Source organism: Schistocerca serialis, chromosome 5 (assembly GCF_023864345.2).
Source record: "Schistocerca serialis cubense isolate TAMUIC-IGC-003099 chromosome 5, iqSchSeri2.2, whole genome shotgun sequence".
Classification (NCBI taxonomy): Eukaryota; Metazoa; Arthropoda; class Insecta; order Orthoptera; family Acrididae; genus Schistocerca; species Schistocerca serialis.
Genome location: NC_064642.1, coordinates 186,181,939 through 186,197,789, shown reverse-complemented (window position 1 = coordinate 186,197,789; position 15,851 = coordinate 186,181,939).

Here is a 15,851-nt window from a genome sequence, read left to right as displayed (position 1 = left end):
ACTGTCTGCTTGTGTCCATTCATGTGAATGGACAGTTTGTTGCTGGTCATTCCCACATAGAAGGCTTCACAGTGTAGGCCGGTCAGTTGGTAAATCACGTGGGTGCTTTCACACGTGGCTCTGCCTTTGATCGTGTACACCTTCCGGGTTACAGGACTGGAGTAGGTGGTGGTGTGAAGGTGCATGGGACAGGTTTTACACCAGGTGTGGATACAAGGGTAGGAGCCAGAGGGTAGGTAAGGTGGTTTGGGTATTTCGTAGGGATGAACCAAGAGGTTATGAAGGTTAGCTGGATGGTGGAAAGACACTCTTGGTGGAGTGGGGAGGATTTCATGAAGGATGGATCTCATTTCATGGCAGGATTTGAGGAAGTTGTATACCTGCTGCAGAGCCACATTCAGAATCAGATCCAGTCCCAGAAAGTATCCTGTCAGAAGTGGAGCACTTTTAGGATTCATCTGTGGAAGGTTCAGAGTTTGAGGGGATGAGGAAGTGGCTCTGGTAATTTGCTTCTGTACCAGGTCAGGAGGGTAGTTGCGGGATGCAAAAGCTGTTTTCAGATTGTTGGTGTAATGGTTCAGGGATTCGGGTCTGGAGCAGATTCGTTTGCCACGAAGACCTAAGCAGTAGGGAAGGGACCGTTTGGTATGGAATGGGTGACAGCTGTCATAATGGAGGTACTGTTGCTTGTTGGTGTTGACTCATTACCTTAGTCAGCTTCATTGTAACTCACAACTTCTTCACTTTTGATGGCCAGACATACTAACAATTAAAGGGAACAGCCATGGGTACCAGGATGGCCCCCACGTACGCCAACCTATTTATGGGTTGCTTAGAGGAAGCCTTCTTGGTTACCGAGGCCTGCCAACCCAAAGTTTGGTACAGATTTATTGATGACATCTTCATGATCTGGACTCATAGTGAAGAAGAACTCCAGAATTTCCTCTCCAACCTCAACTCCTTTGGTTCCATCACATTCACCTGGTCCTACTCCGAATCCCATGCCACTTTCCTTGATGTTGACCTCCATCTGTCCAATGGCCAGCTTCACACATCTGTCCACATCAAACCCACCAACAAGCAACAGTACCTCCATTATGACAGCTGTCACCCATTCCATACCAAACGGTCCCTTCCCTACTGCTTAGGTCTTCGTGGCAAACGAATCTGCTCCAGACCCGAATCCCTGAACCATTACACCAACAATCTGAAAACAGCTTTTGCATCCCGCAACTACCCTCCTGACCTGGTACAGAAGCAAATTACCAGAGCCACTTCCTCATCCCCTCAAACTCTGAACCTTCCACAGATGAATCCTAAAAGTGCTCCACTTCTGACAGGATACTTTCTGGGACTGGATCTGATTCTGAATGTGGCTCTGCAGCAGGTATACAACTTCCTCAAATCCTGCCATGAAATGAGATCCATCCTTCATGAAATCCTCCCCACTCCACCAAGAGTGTCTTTCCACCATCCAGCTAACCTTCATAACCTCTTGGTTCATCCCTACGAAATACCCAAACCACCTTACCTACCCTCTGGCTCCTACCCTTGTATCCACACCTGGTGTAAAACCTGTCCCATGCACCATCCCACCACCACCTACTCCAGTACTGTAACCCGGAAGGTGTACACGATCAAAGGCAGAGCCACGTGTGAAAGCACCCACGTGATTTACCAACTGACCTGCCTACACTGTGAAGCCTTCTATGTGGGAATGACCAGCAACAAACTGTCCATTCACATGAACGGACACAGGCAGACAGTGTTTGTTGGTAATGAGGATCACCCTGTGGCTAAACATGACTTGGTGCATGGCCTGCACATCTTGGCACTGTGTTACACCGTCCGGGTTATCTGGATACTTCCCACTGACACCAACCTATCAGAACTCCGGAGATGGGAACCTGCCCTTCAATATATCCTCTCTTCCCGTTACCCACCAGGTGTCAACCTCCGCTAATTTCAAGTTGCCGCCACTCATACCTCACCTGTCATTCAACATCTTTGCCTCTGTACTTCTGCCTCGACTGACATCTCTGCCCAAACTCTTTGCCTTTACATATGTCTACTTGTGCCTGTATATGTGCAGATGGATATGTGGGTCTGTGTGAGTGTATACCTGTCCCTTTTTCCCCATAAGGTAAGTCTTTCCACTCCTAGGATTGGAATGACTCCTTACCCTCTCCCTTAAAACCCACATCCTTTTGTCTTTCCCTCTCCTTCCCTCTTCCCTGATGAAGCAACTGTGGGTTGCGAAAGCTTGAAATTTGTGTGTGTGTTTGTGTGTTTTTTATTTTGTATATCTACCAGCACTCTCTCATTTGGTAAGTCACAGCAAATTTTTTTAATATATTAGTACAAATATAAATTGATTGCAAGATTGAGTGGAATATCATTGAACCCTTTGATAATTGTGGTAACAATCCATTAGTAGTAGTTAATAAACCAGATGGAACAGAGAGACTAGTATTAAATGTGAGGACAGTTAATAAAATAATTGTACCTGAAAGAAATGGACCACCTATAATAGAAGACATGCCAGTAAAATTTTCAGGGGCCAAAGACATTAGCATGTGGCATCGACAAGTATGAACAACATATCACTGCCATCGCAACTTATTTGACATTTTTAACCTACTGGCCCATGGCATCTTGCTTGTTGAGTTGGCTGTACAACTTGTTGTAATGTGGAAATCTGTAATGAAATATACTGAGTCTTACAGAAATGAGTGTGTTTCCTGGGGCTACAACTCAACCGAATTTCCATAGTGGTGACCCTGAGTAAGAATCTGTGCACCGTTTCCTCATAGTGCAAGTATTTTCGCGGGCACCAGCTTTGTTCATGCCTTGATTTGTTCAGCTTGGCCATATATCCTGCTGTGCAGCACTTGAATATCAAAGCTCCTGCACCTACAATGGGACATTTCATCCCTTCGCCACCACCTGGAGTCAACACTTTCGCCACTCAACAGTGCAACATGTGACTGCAGACTCAGGCTTTGCCTCTAAATTGAATCTGCATTAACACATGCACACTGAAAATCATAATGAGGAGAGCAAAGTTCCTGCATTTCATCATGCTGACATTTATTCTAAATTACGTGCACGAACTATGTTTCAGATGCTGGCTGCCCAGGTGATTGTTACAACAGTGCCATGTGCAACTTTGCCTTTGTTAGGACAGATGTATTATAATATATATATATATATATATATATATATATATATATATATATATATATATATATATATATATATATATATGGAAAAAATTAAAGCATAGTATGAAGAAAATCCTCCCAACTTGGCTCCACTTCACTTCAATACAAATGCTTAATACTGTTGTTTACTCTTCTCTTGTGTAGAATCACATATAATGTGTAACACTAGTAGCAGGTAAGACTTCAGGCAATACATCTTAACCAACCCTCTACATATGAGAGAGATTGAAACAAAATCGCGTACAAAGAAAAGTGAATGATGTCTTTTGTTCATTTGTCTGTGTCTTACTGCGCATTCATAACTAATGTCTTTGCAATACTTATGAATGATCGCTGTTTCATTTTTTTTTTTTTTTTTTTTTTTATCAATTTTAACTTTACCATACCCAGGGGGTCTTCACCATGTATCTACACAATTACCCCCACACTGTACATTGACAAGGTATGGAGATGTACAGTTTTTTTGCATGTACATATTTATATTTACATTTGTTGATAATGGTTGATGCCCTTTATTTGTTGGCTTCTCTTTTATTCAATGGAATGGATATGTCAGCTTATCCTATGTATGTTAAAGTTCTACTAGAAATTGTAAGAGTATGTATGGAATATGATAGTTCATTACATATTTGAATTTAGTGCAGTGACAATAATGTTCAGTTTGCTTTGGCCTTGCTGCAGGGTTTTGCACTTGTGCACTAATAGGTTTGACGGCTAAGCATGAGACACTAACGATCAATATGCTAGTTGCTACCATTGCACGTGCATGCACTCCTTTTCTTAGTGCTGATTTCACATTGAGAGTCACACCTCCACATGAGTATTACATGTTAAAGAATTGTCATGTCATTTGCCTTCATTCTGGGTGCAGTGGGTGTGTGCTTATTGTTGAAAATCTGATAGTATGGCAGAAGATCTCCATTCTGACAGTCTGGGCATCATTATTACCCATCACACTTACATTTTCAGTAGAGACAACCCTGGCCAACAGCATCCATTGATGAGGTAAGTATTGTCTCAAATAACTACAGTTCACTTATTGACGTATCAGGCATTGTGAGACACAATACTCAGAAATTATTTAATTGCACATGTATGTTAATGTTACCACACTTCACTGTCCACTTGTTGAAAGACACATATAGCTATCCAAAACATTGTATGAATTGCTTGTCTCTTGGGCGCTGGAATAATTAAAAGTAATTAAGCTTGAATGGACCGTATTTATTCATATAAAGATGGTACATGGGTGCCTACATAGGGCTGAGCAGCCCCAAGAGGGGTTGCCGTCTTTTCATCAGGAGGTTTGAGGAGAGAGGCAGAGGCTAGAGGAGCTACTACTCGGGGCCGAGGTCTGAAGCTAAGAGAGAGCGAAGCTGTTTCCAAGCCGCCCTCGCCACTTCCGGCAGTGTACCCATGCAATCACACGACTAGTCTCTGATTGGAGGATTGATTCCGCCAACGCCCCTTGCTAGTAGCGTACGCTCATCAGCATAACCAACCCGTGGGACTAGAGCCTGACCAAGGAGCACATGGCAGGAATGAGCTGACCATGGTCTTCTGGCCAGCACCTTCCACCACAGTATACCCAAGCCGGATACAGCAGTACATTATGAATGGAGAAAACTATTTAACAAAATTTTATCAGCAAAATTTTATCCTCCCTGCACAATTTTGAAGAAACATTTCCTAAAGTGTTATGTCCATTATCAACAGCAGGAAAAAACAAGTGGGTCACAAAAGGCATCAAAAAATCGTCTGAAACACTAAAGTAACTGAGCTCCATTCAACACAGCCAAACTAATTCTGCTTTCTAACTGTTTTATGAAAGATATAGGAAAACTTATAGGAAAATATTGCTTGCAGCAAAGAGAGCTCATAACTCCAAACTGATGCTCTCTGCAGGAAACAAAAATAAGGCAGTATGGAAGACTGTAAAGCAGGAAATTGGTACCAGGAAAATGAATCTGTCAAACTTGAAAATCAAAGAGGGAGGGACTCTAATAAAAGAACCAATATATTTGGCAAACTGTATAAATGATTATTTTAGTAGCATAGGAATAAAATTACAGGAAAATTTTCTAACAGCTCCTCAGGTCAAAAAACCTAACAATGGTGTATCACACTCAGTGGTGTTATTCCCTACAACACAGGAAGAAATCTACAAAGCAGTCAACAAACTGTAAACCAAAATCTCAGCTGGTCTGGATGAAGTCCCAATTTTTATAATTAAGGACTGTATCAAGAGCCTACTTCCACCTTTAGTAGATATTATGAATCAATCTTTCAAGCAGGGCTACTTTCCAGACTATTTAAAATACGCTAAATTACAACCTCTCTTCAAAAAAGGTGATGGAGGAAAAATTGAAAATTATAGGCCAATTACTCTACTCTCATACATTGCAAAAATATTAGAAACTATTATGAAAGATAGGCTAATGAATTATTTAAATAAATACAACTTACTGTCTGTTGACCAGTTTGGATTTTGAGCAGGGAAAAGCACAGAATCAGCAACAGCACACCACACAAAACACATACCATATTAACAAAGTTAAAAGTACAAATGCTTACATTATTTTTGTGGTACAATATGTCTGGTTCCTATTACTAGAAACAGTCAAAGAGAGGGGGAGGGAAGAACAGTCTAGGAGCATTCTTCTCTCTTATTAACTGCATACAAGTTATTACATTTAAGCATTTAAGGAGCTTACTCCTTGATATTAAGATTAAATTTAATATTTGCTATGAAATAGGAGAATTTTATATATATATATATATATATATATATATATGTGTGTGTGTGTGTGTCTAAAAACACAGATGGTCTGACTTACCGAACGAAAGTGCTGGCAGGTCGATAGACACACAAACAGACACAAACATACGCATGAAATTCAAGCTTTCGCAACAAACTGTTGCCTCATCAGGAAAGAGGGAAGGAGAGGGAAAGACGAAAGGATGTGGGTGTTAAGGGAGAGGGTAAGGAGTCATTCTAATCCCGGGAGTGGAAAGACTTACCTTAGGGGGAAAGAAGGGGTATACACTCGCACACACACACATATCCATCCGCACATACACAGACACAAGCAGACTTTAGACCTTGTGAGCATTTAGAAATTAACTTCAAAGTTCATTATATGGTTTATACCATGTTGTATTAAAACAATAAAGTTCTGCTTTACGCTCACACGGTGTAGAATCTGTGCTGCGTCAATGAGCAGACGTGTAATCAGCACCGGTGAACAGCAACTGGTGCTGATGGCATCAGTTGTTGGTTTCTGCATAGGCGTCGGTGAGCAGAAGTGGAAGCAGGTCAGCACCGGTGAACAGCAACTGATGCCAGAGGCATCGGATGTTGGTTTCCACATCCGCATCCCTGCAATGCGTGTGAGAGCTGTGTACTCCCTACACCAGGTCTTCTTAATCAGAGTGATCTCGGCGGATATCCTCTTAAAGAAACACACTGGAATCTTCTTCACTATTGCTCAATTCAATTTTTTTTCTCTTTTGAATACTTGGTCACTTTTCGAAGTCTTGGAGCAAAATATTTATTGGATTCGATTTCGTTGCTATGGCAACATACAACATACACCTTTCTCATTTTTGGTCTTAAAATTCCTGTTTTTCATGTTCTTTTTCACTGGTCACCATGTTCTAACATTTTTGACGACAACTAAGAGTGTGTGAAGTGCATGTGCAAACTCACCACTTCTCTTACATGAGTTGACTTACTTGGGAATGTGCAGCCAGTCTACTTCTCTAGATAGCTGGCTTCTGGAATCTCTACAGACTTATTCTCTGATGAATGATGCTAGTCACAGGAACCTTTAAGACTCTCTCTCTCTTTGTGGAATAATGAGGTACTCGAAGAATACTTTTCAACAACTACTGGTATATTTGAACTCCCACAAAGAATAAAATTCACACTTCTCACATAAACAATTGACTTATTGTAAGTCACCCATGTTGTCTCATATTAGAAACAATTAAGCTACATTTACAACAGAGTTGGCTTGATAACCATGACTCTATACAGGAATCATACACTTGTCTTGCCTCTAGCATGTTCAAGATAAAAGTTACTAAGAATCTTTTTTCACTCAATTGTTCTTTCATTACTAACAATAGTCACAGTTACAAAACAGCACAGAATTACACAGAAGTTCTGTGGTGCTGCCATCTGCTTTTATTATAATTTCCATGGACCGACTGACAAGTGCTTGTTGGTGCCGTTCAAACGCCATGTCTACCATCTTCATTCAACAAACTTCAAACCTGCACACACAGACAGGTGACGTGCAGTAGTTAGGGTTCCTTTCTCCCATTCATGTCTAAAATATCATGTCTTCAAGACAACGGAAGGTCAAGTGATTCTAGAATTAGCATGGAAATTCTCAAAACACTACAATACAATTCTGAAATGAACCGAGATAGGAGCTGAAATAAAATGATGTAAAATGGAGTATGATAAAAACACAACACTTTATACTGAAATACTGTTCACTGCATTTGAAAACTTATAAAGGTAAGAGGTAGTGTAGTTGTAATGACAGAGGTGTTACACTGAGAAACCATTAATTTTGTTTAATGATCTACATTCACATTTATTTAAGGACACTCATATAGATGCGATCATTCTGACCATTACATTTGGAAGATGATACATTTCTTTGGTCTGTTAAGTTTTGACTTTGAAATTGGTTTTGTATAACTTCAAATGTCTGGCATTCTGGTTGAGGCAAGTTCTTGTCTCAAAAAATGGAAGTATGGCCACAATTTACTTGTGACTGCATATTTTAAAAAATATGATAATTTATGTGATACTATATCCATATCTTGACTCCCAACTAAACAGAGACTTGTGAGAAATAATCTCACATTAACATGTTTCTTTTAGAAGTAAAACACAATTGCTTAGGTAATAATCTATGAACATTGACTGTAGTGATAAGAAATCTCATAGAACATACAATGGAGTGCATCAAAAAGAGCACAAAAATGATAAAACTGTGAAAGTTTCTACATTTGTATTTTTTTTCTAGTACAATGACAAGATTCATTTTTTATATGATAAATCTGACTCACTAAACTTTGTATATAACATGTACACAATAACACATACCTTGTATTAAAATCATATATTACCTGTAAAATTTAATTATGTTACTAGATATATTCCACACACTAATTGTCAAATTGTTTGTCTGTTTCACTGGTCATGATTATGTTCCCTTAATTTTATCCAGAGATTTAGAAGTCGATAGTCAAACCTCTTTGGGGGGTATTGTAATATCACAATCCCTTGGAACCCTGTGCCCTAATCCAGCCTCATCTCCACTTCCCCAAAGAGGGCATATATATCATATTAGTAATTTACTCTAATTTAAACTGTTGCTTTGATATTGTTTACATCGTGTATCACCACTCTATCGAAAGAAGGAAACATGTTGAATGAAGAACTAATGTACCATCATAATTTACACACAGTAGAAACTTCAGGAACATGCTAGGAATAATTTTGCTATTGTAATTATGGATTAATTAACGATTAAAATTCTGACATTTGTAAGTCATTGAGAGACAGCTGTTTTATTATTTTTAAGCCAGAAATTGTTCGTATCCCTAATAAAAATATAACATGATGATTTTTCTTTCACAATTTAACATTCTCATGGTTTAATTGGTGTTGGTTAATAGAACTGTAATTACAACCATATAAAAATGTATAATTTTGCTTGAACAAAATTTAATTAATAAAATCTAGGCCTTTTATTCAATAAAACTAATCCCTCAGTTCACCTGAAAACGATAGGATGATATTCCTTTAAGTCAGTGAAATAATTCATGCAAATTAATGAAATATGTTGTTACAATAATAACAGATGTAATTTATAGTCTTAATAGAAACAGATTCTTTCCCATTTTTGTATGAAATTATTCACTTTTATACTGTGTAAATTTCTGTGTAATTTGGGTAGATGTATGTAAAAATTTTACTTCTATAAATCCAAAATTCAATATGTAACAATGTCAGTAATTGTTTAAAACCATGTAAGTAAAGGTGGTATGTACGCTGCCATAGTTCAGTCTTATGCCAGTCTTACTCTAGTCTTAGACCAAATATTGTATTAACAGCATGTATTCAGACTTTGTAAGTTTTACCTACGCCACCGAACATCTAGTGTATGAAATGGAATGTATTGTAAGCAAGAAGCACTGAAACTTATTCAAACTATTATTTAAATTCTATGTGTTGATGCAGTAACATCAAAATGAACCAATGGCAGCATCAAGAAGCAGCACCCCAAATTAAACAAGATACATTCATATTTGGTGGAGAATATGTGTATTAAGTTGTGGTATGCTGAACATTGTTTTTCTTGTGATAAACAATGATACACATCCCAAACTTCACCACGAAAACATTTTCGTCATGTTTTATTACAAAAGCAGTAAAAAATAAATAGAAATGTTAAAAGTGAAGGAGACATTGTTTTAAAAGATGATCATGGTGTGCTACTCAGAAATCTTACACTAGCAAATTACAAAAGAGTGTTTCCTCAAAGATTAAAAATTTCAAAAATAAAACCCCTGTATAAAAAGCATAATATGTATGAAGTGGGAAATTATAGACCAGTAGCTTTGTTATCCGAATTTTCAAAAGCAATGGAGACAGTCATGAAACATAGAATTACAAATTCCCTTGAAAAATTCAATCTCTTGTCTGTAACCCAACATAGTTTTTACAAAGGACTGAGTACCATTTTAGCCATTTTCCCCATTTCATATAAAATATTGCAATGGTACTAGACAGAAAGGACAGTAAAACTGGAATAAATTGGGCTTATCAAAGGCTTTTTTTACTATCTAACAAGATATTTTGCTACACAAATTAGAAGCCATTGGTATATGAGGAGTTGCAAAAATCGTTTTGGTATTACGTCTTCAATAGAAGACAGTGTGTAGGTGCATGGTGAAAGACCCCCAGACACGGTAAGCTTATAATTTATTAATAACAAAAGATGAAACAGTGATCAACCATAAGCATTGGCAAAGACAATAATTATGAATGTGCAGCAAGGTGCAGATAAAAAAAATCATTTTCCTTTGTACATGATTTTTTTTCACTCTCTCACATGTGGAAGGAGGGTTAAGATGTAATGCTTAAAATATGAAGTATTACAAGTGTTATGTATTATAAGTGTGTATGATAAGAAAATACTTAAGAACAGCACTAAGTATTTTTATTGAAGTGAAGTGGAGCCAAGTAATGAGTATCTTCTTAATTTTTTGACATGCGCTGGTGTCTCTGAAGTTGGCTGCGTGCATCTACAGTCAAAATGTAAGAGAGAAAAATCCAAATAGCCTAAATTCATACTAGCAGAGCATTTCCAATAATGCAGTTGTATTATCCTTTAAATTTTATTCCATTCATATATGTATTTTTTATCATTATAACACAGCAGGTAGTAGAAATTAAATCAGCTATTATTAAAAACCAAAGTATTGCTTAAAGATCTGATTTTGACAGTTGGGGTGCCACAGGGAAGTGTTCTAGTACTTCTCTTATTTCTAATTTATGTGAGTGACATCAAAATTCCAATCAGTGGTATTCATATAACCCTGTTTGCTGACAGTACAAATGTTGATATAACTGATGTAAACCAAGATCTGTAACTAGAGTTGTGGAATATTTACAAAACTGGTTGAAATGAACAAGTTAACTTTAAATATTTAAAAAAATAATTACATCCATTTCAGGAAAACTAAGTCACAAAATGAACTAGATCTCAGAATACAAAATAAAGAAGTAAAGAGAGTAGCTGTCACAAAACTCTAGGTGTCCATATAGAAAAAAAGTTAGATTGGAAAGACTGCATCCACTATCTCACTAGCAAGTTAAGTTCTGCTTGCATTGCACTACTTGTAATTTGTAACGTGTCCAGTAAACAGTGTAGCAAAACTGTCTGCTTACATTCACACAGTACACCCTCAAAGCAGCCATTGCAACAGCTCAATATTCAACTTCTATCATGCTTCTGCATACAAAAAAGTGTAATTAACATAAAAAGGTGTATTGAAAATTTCAAAACCGTATCAGATCTGCATTCGTAGAATAGAAGAATGTGCAATGATATCTCAATAAAATGAGTAAACAAGTATATTGCACAGAAACAAACATTGAAGGTAGGAAATTGTGTAACAAACTTCCAGCACATATAAAACAAATAAAAAGATTGTCTCCATTTAAAGGAGCAATATTCAAGTATTTAAGGACTAACTGCTATTACAGTGTAAATGAATACCTACAACAACCTAGTAGCAAATAATTGTCTTCATATGTCATGTTGATTTCATATGCCATAGTCAGTGTAAATTGTATTTTCTGCCAAATGTTTGCTATGAACTGAATCAGCATATTGAACAGAAGTGTTAACAACTGTTTTTTGTTTTTATTTAAATCTGAACTAAGTATTCCATGAAAAATATCTTTTATGTAGTTAATCAAAGTTGTATGTGCAGTCTTAATTCAAGGTTGTGTAGGGTACTATGAACCCTTGTATTTGTATGATACTTTACATCCTTATATGTGTGTATATGTGTTTGTGTGTGTGTGTGGTCGTATGTGTATGTGTGTGTGTGTGTATTTATTTTTATTTACTATGTATTTTCTGACAAAATCCATGCAATGTAAATTGTCTCTGGATGAATAAACTACTACTTCTACAACTACTACTACTACTACTACTACTACTACTACTACCAATTACCATGGGTCTTGCCATGGGTGGGGTAACTTGCGTGTCTCAGCGATACAGATAGCCAGATGGAACCACAATGGACAGATATCTGTTGGGAGGCCAAACAAATGTGTGGTTCCTGAAGAGGGGCAGCAGTCTTTTCAGTAGTTCCAGGGGCAACAGCCTGGATGATTGAGTGAACTGGCTTTGTAATGTCAACCAAATCGGCCTTGCTCTGCTGTTACTGCAAAAGTCTGAAAACAAGGGGAAACTACAGATGTAATTTTTCTTGAGGCCATGCAGCTTTACTGTATGGTTAAATGATGGTAGCATCCACATGAGTAAAATATTCTAGAGGTGAAATAGTCCTGTATTCGGATCTCTGGGTTGGGACCACTCAGATCATCAGGAGAAACAATACTGGCATTCTATGGATCAGAGAGTGGAAGTTCAGCTCCCTTAATTGGGCAGGTAGGTTAGGAAATTTAAAAAGGTAAAGTTAGATACAGAGGGAGTTAGTGAAGTTTGGTGGCAGGAGAAACACAGTTTCTGGGCAGGTGAATAAAGAGTTTTAAATACAAAATCAAATAGGTGTAATACAGGGGTGGGTTTAATAGTGAATAAGAAATTAGCAATGAGATTAAGCTATGAACAGAATAGTGAATGCATTACCATGGCCAAGATAGCCTATCCTACCACAGTACTACAAGTTTACCTCTGCAGATGATGAAGACAATGAAGAAATGTATGATGCGATAAAATAAATTTTTCAGATAGTTAAAGGAGATGAAAATTTAATTTTGAGGGGGGACTGGAACTTGACAGTAGGAAAAGGAAAAATTGTAGGTGGATATGGAATCAGGAAAAGGATTGAAATAGGCAGCCACCTGGTAGAATTCTGCACAGAGCATAATTTAATCATCACCAACACTTGGTTTAAGAATCATGAAAGAAGGTTGTATGTGTTGAAGAGACCTGAAGCCACCAGAAGGTTTCAGATTGTTTATGAAGTGGTAAAACAGAGTTTTTGGAACCACATGATAAATTGTAGCACAATTTACAGGGGTGGACGTGTATGCTGACCACAATTTATCAGTTATAAACTGTAGATTAAACCTGAAGAAATTGCAAAAAAAGGTAGGAATTTATCAAGATAGGACCTGGATAACCTGAAAGAACCAGAGGTTGTTGAGAGTTTCAGAGGGAGCGTTAGGAAATGATTTTCAAGAGCAGGGGAAGGGAATACAGTAGAAAAAGAATTTGCAGCTTTCAGACATGAAATAGTAAAGGCAGCAGAAGATCAGATATCTAAAAAGGCAAGATCTAGTGAAAATCCTTGGATAACACAAGAGGTATTAAATGTAATTGATGAAAGAGAGGAATATAAAAATGCAGTAAATAAATCAAGCAAAAGGGAATAGAAATCTCTAAAGAATGAGACTGATAGGAAGTGCAAAATGGCTAAGCAGGAATGGCTAGAGGACAAATGTAATGATTTTGAAGCTTATATCACCAGGGAAAAGATAGATGCTACATATAGGAAAATTAAAAGAAATCTTCGGAGAAAAGAGAACAACCTATATTAATATCATGAGCTCATATGGAAAACCAGTTTTAAGCATGGAAGTGGAAGTATTATATAGAAGGTCAATACAAGGGAGATGAACTAGAAGGCAATATTATGGAAATGGAAGAGAATGTCGATGAAGATGATATGGAAGCTATGATAATGCACAAAGAATTTGACAGAGCACTGCAAGACCTAACTCAAAACAAGGCACCAGAGGTAGACAACATTGCTTTAGAGCTACTGATAGCCTGGGAGAACCAACCATGAAAAAACGCTTCTATCTGGTGAGCAAGATAAATGAGACAGGCAGAATACCCTCAGACTTCAAGAAGAATGTAAAATTCCAAAGAAAGCAGATGCTGACAGGTGTAAAAATTACCAAACTATCAATTTGCAAAACACATGGTTGCAAAATACTAGCATGAATTCTTTATAGAAGAATAGAAAAACTGGTAGAAGCTGACCTCATGGAAGATCGGTTTGGTTCCCAGAGAAATGTAGGAACATGCAAGGCAATACTGATCCTACAACATATGTTAGTAGATAGGTTCAGAAAAGGCAAATCTATGCTTACAGCATTTGTAGACTTAGAGAAAGCTTTTGACAGTATTGATTGGTATACTCTCTTTGCAATTCTAAAGCTAGCAGGGGTAAAATACAGTGAGTGAAAGGCTGTTTACTTCTTGTACAGAAAGCAGACAACAGCTATAAGAGTCAAGGGGCATGAAAGGGAAGCAGAGGTTGAGAAGGGAGTGAGGCAGCGTCATAATCCATACCCCACGTTATTCAATCTGTACACTGAACAAACAGTAAAGGAAACAATATAAACATTTGGAGTAGTAAGTAAAGTTCAGGGAAAAGAAATAAAAACTTTAAGGTTTGCCCATGACACTGCAATTCTGTCAGAGACACCAAAAAACTTGGAAGAGCAGCTGAACAGAATGGACATTGTCTTGAAACGAGGATATAAGAAGAACATCAACAAAAGCAAAACAAGGCTAATGAAATGTTGTCAAATTCAATCAGGTGATGCTGAGAGTATCAAATTAGAAAATGAGACACTTAAAGTAGTAAATGAGTTTTGCTCTTTGGGCAGTAAAATGGCTGATGGTGACTGAATTAGAGAGGATATAAAATGTAGACTGGCAATGGCAAGACAAGCTTTCCCAAAGAAGAGAAAATTGTTAACACCGAATGAAGATTTAAGTTTTAGGAAGTCTTTTCTGAAAGTATTTGTCTGGAGTGTAGCCATGTATGGAAGAAAAACATGGACAAAAAATAGTTTAAACAAAAAGAGAATATAAGCTTTCGAAATGTTGTGCTACAGAAGAATGTTGAAGATTAAGTGGATGGAACAGGTAAATAATGAGACAGTACCAAAAAGAATTGGGGAGACAAGAATTTTGTGGGACAACTTGACCAAAAGAAGGGATCAGTTGATAGGACACATTTTGAGACATAAAGGGATCTACAGTTAAGTGCTTGAGGAAAGTGTATGTGTAGGGGAGGGGAGTTAAAAATTGGAGAGGGGGATCAAGAGATGAATGATGAATGCCATAAACAGATTCAGAAGGATGTAGGTTGCAGTAGTTATTTGGAGAAGGAGAGTCTCACACAGGACAGAGTAGCATGGGGAGCTACATCAAACCAGTCTTAGGACTGAAGACTACAACAACACAACACAGCATTTTTAAACCTTGATGCATCTGATTATGGTTTGAAATTTGGTGAAAATAAACATTTTTTGATTTCATAAATGTCATGATACATCAGAGAACCATCTGTTTCCAGTGAAACTGATAACTTATGTCAGGGTTGTCACAAATTTTCCTGTGACAATGCTCACATGCATTGTGTAATTCATTTGGGAGACTTGTTGCTATTGTGTTTTGCCTTTGACTGTAGATGCCATAGACTTATCCATGTGGACATTTGTCTTGTTGCAAACAAGCCCATTTCATGATTAAAGGTATGCAGGATGACTGCAGAATCCTGCATGTGTGAGTACACAATGAATATGCCCATAAAAGTTCTAGAGATATGGCAGTGGGTAGGAGGAAACATTTGGACCTAGCACAGCATTGAATATGGCTTTCTTGAATCTGTTAATTCTGTATTCAACTCTCAGTCATGAAATACTGGTCAGTGCAAGAAGTCCTAATCAATGCAAGAAGTAATATCACAGAACAATATACTGCAGTCTCAACAGGCCATGTTCCTGCCATTTTCATAATGACACATGCTGGTAGATGTTTGTACTTCTTACATGAGGTGAAAACAATCTTTTCAGAAACAGCCGACTCTCAAATATGA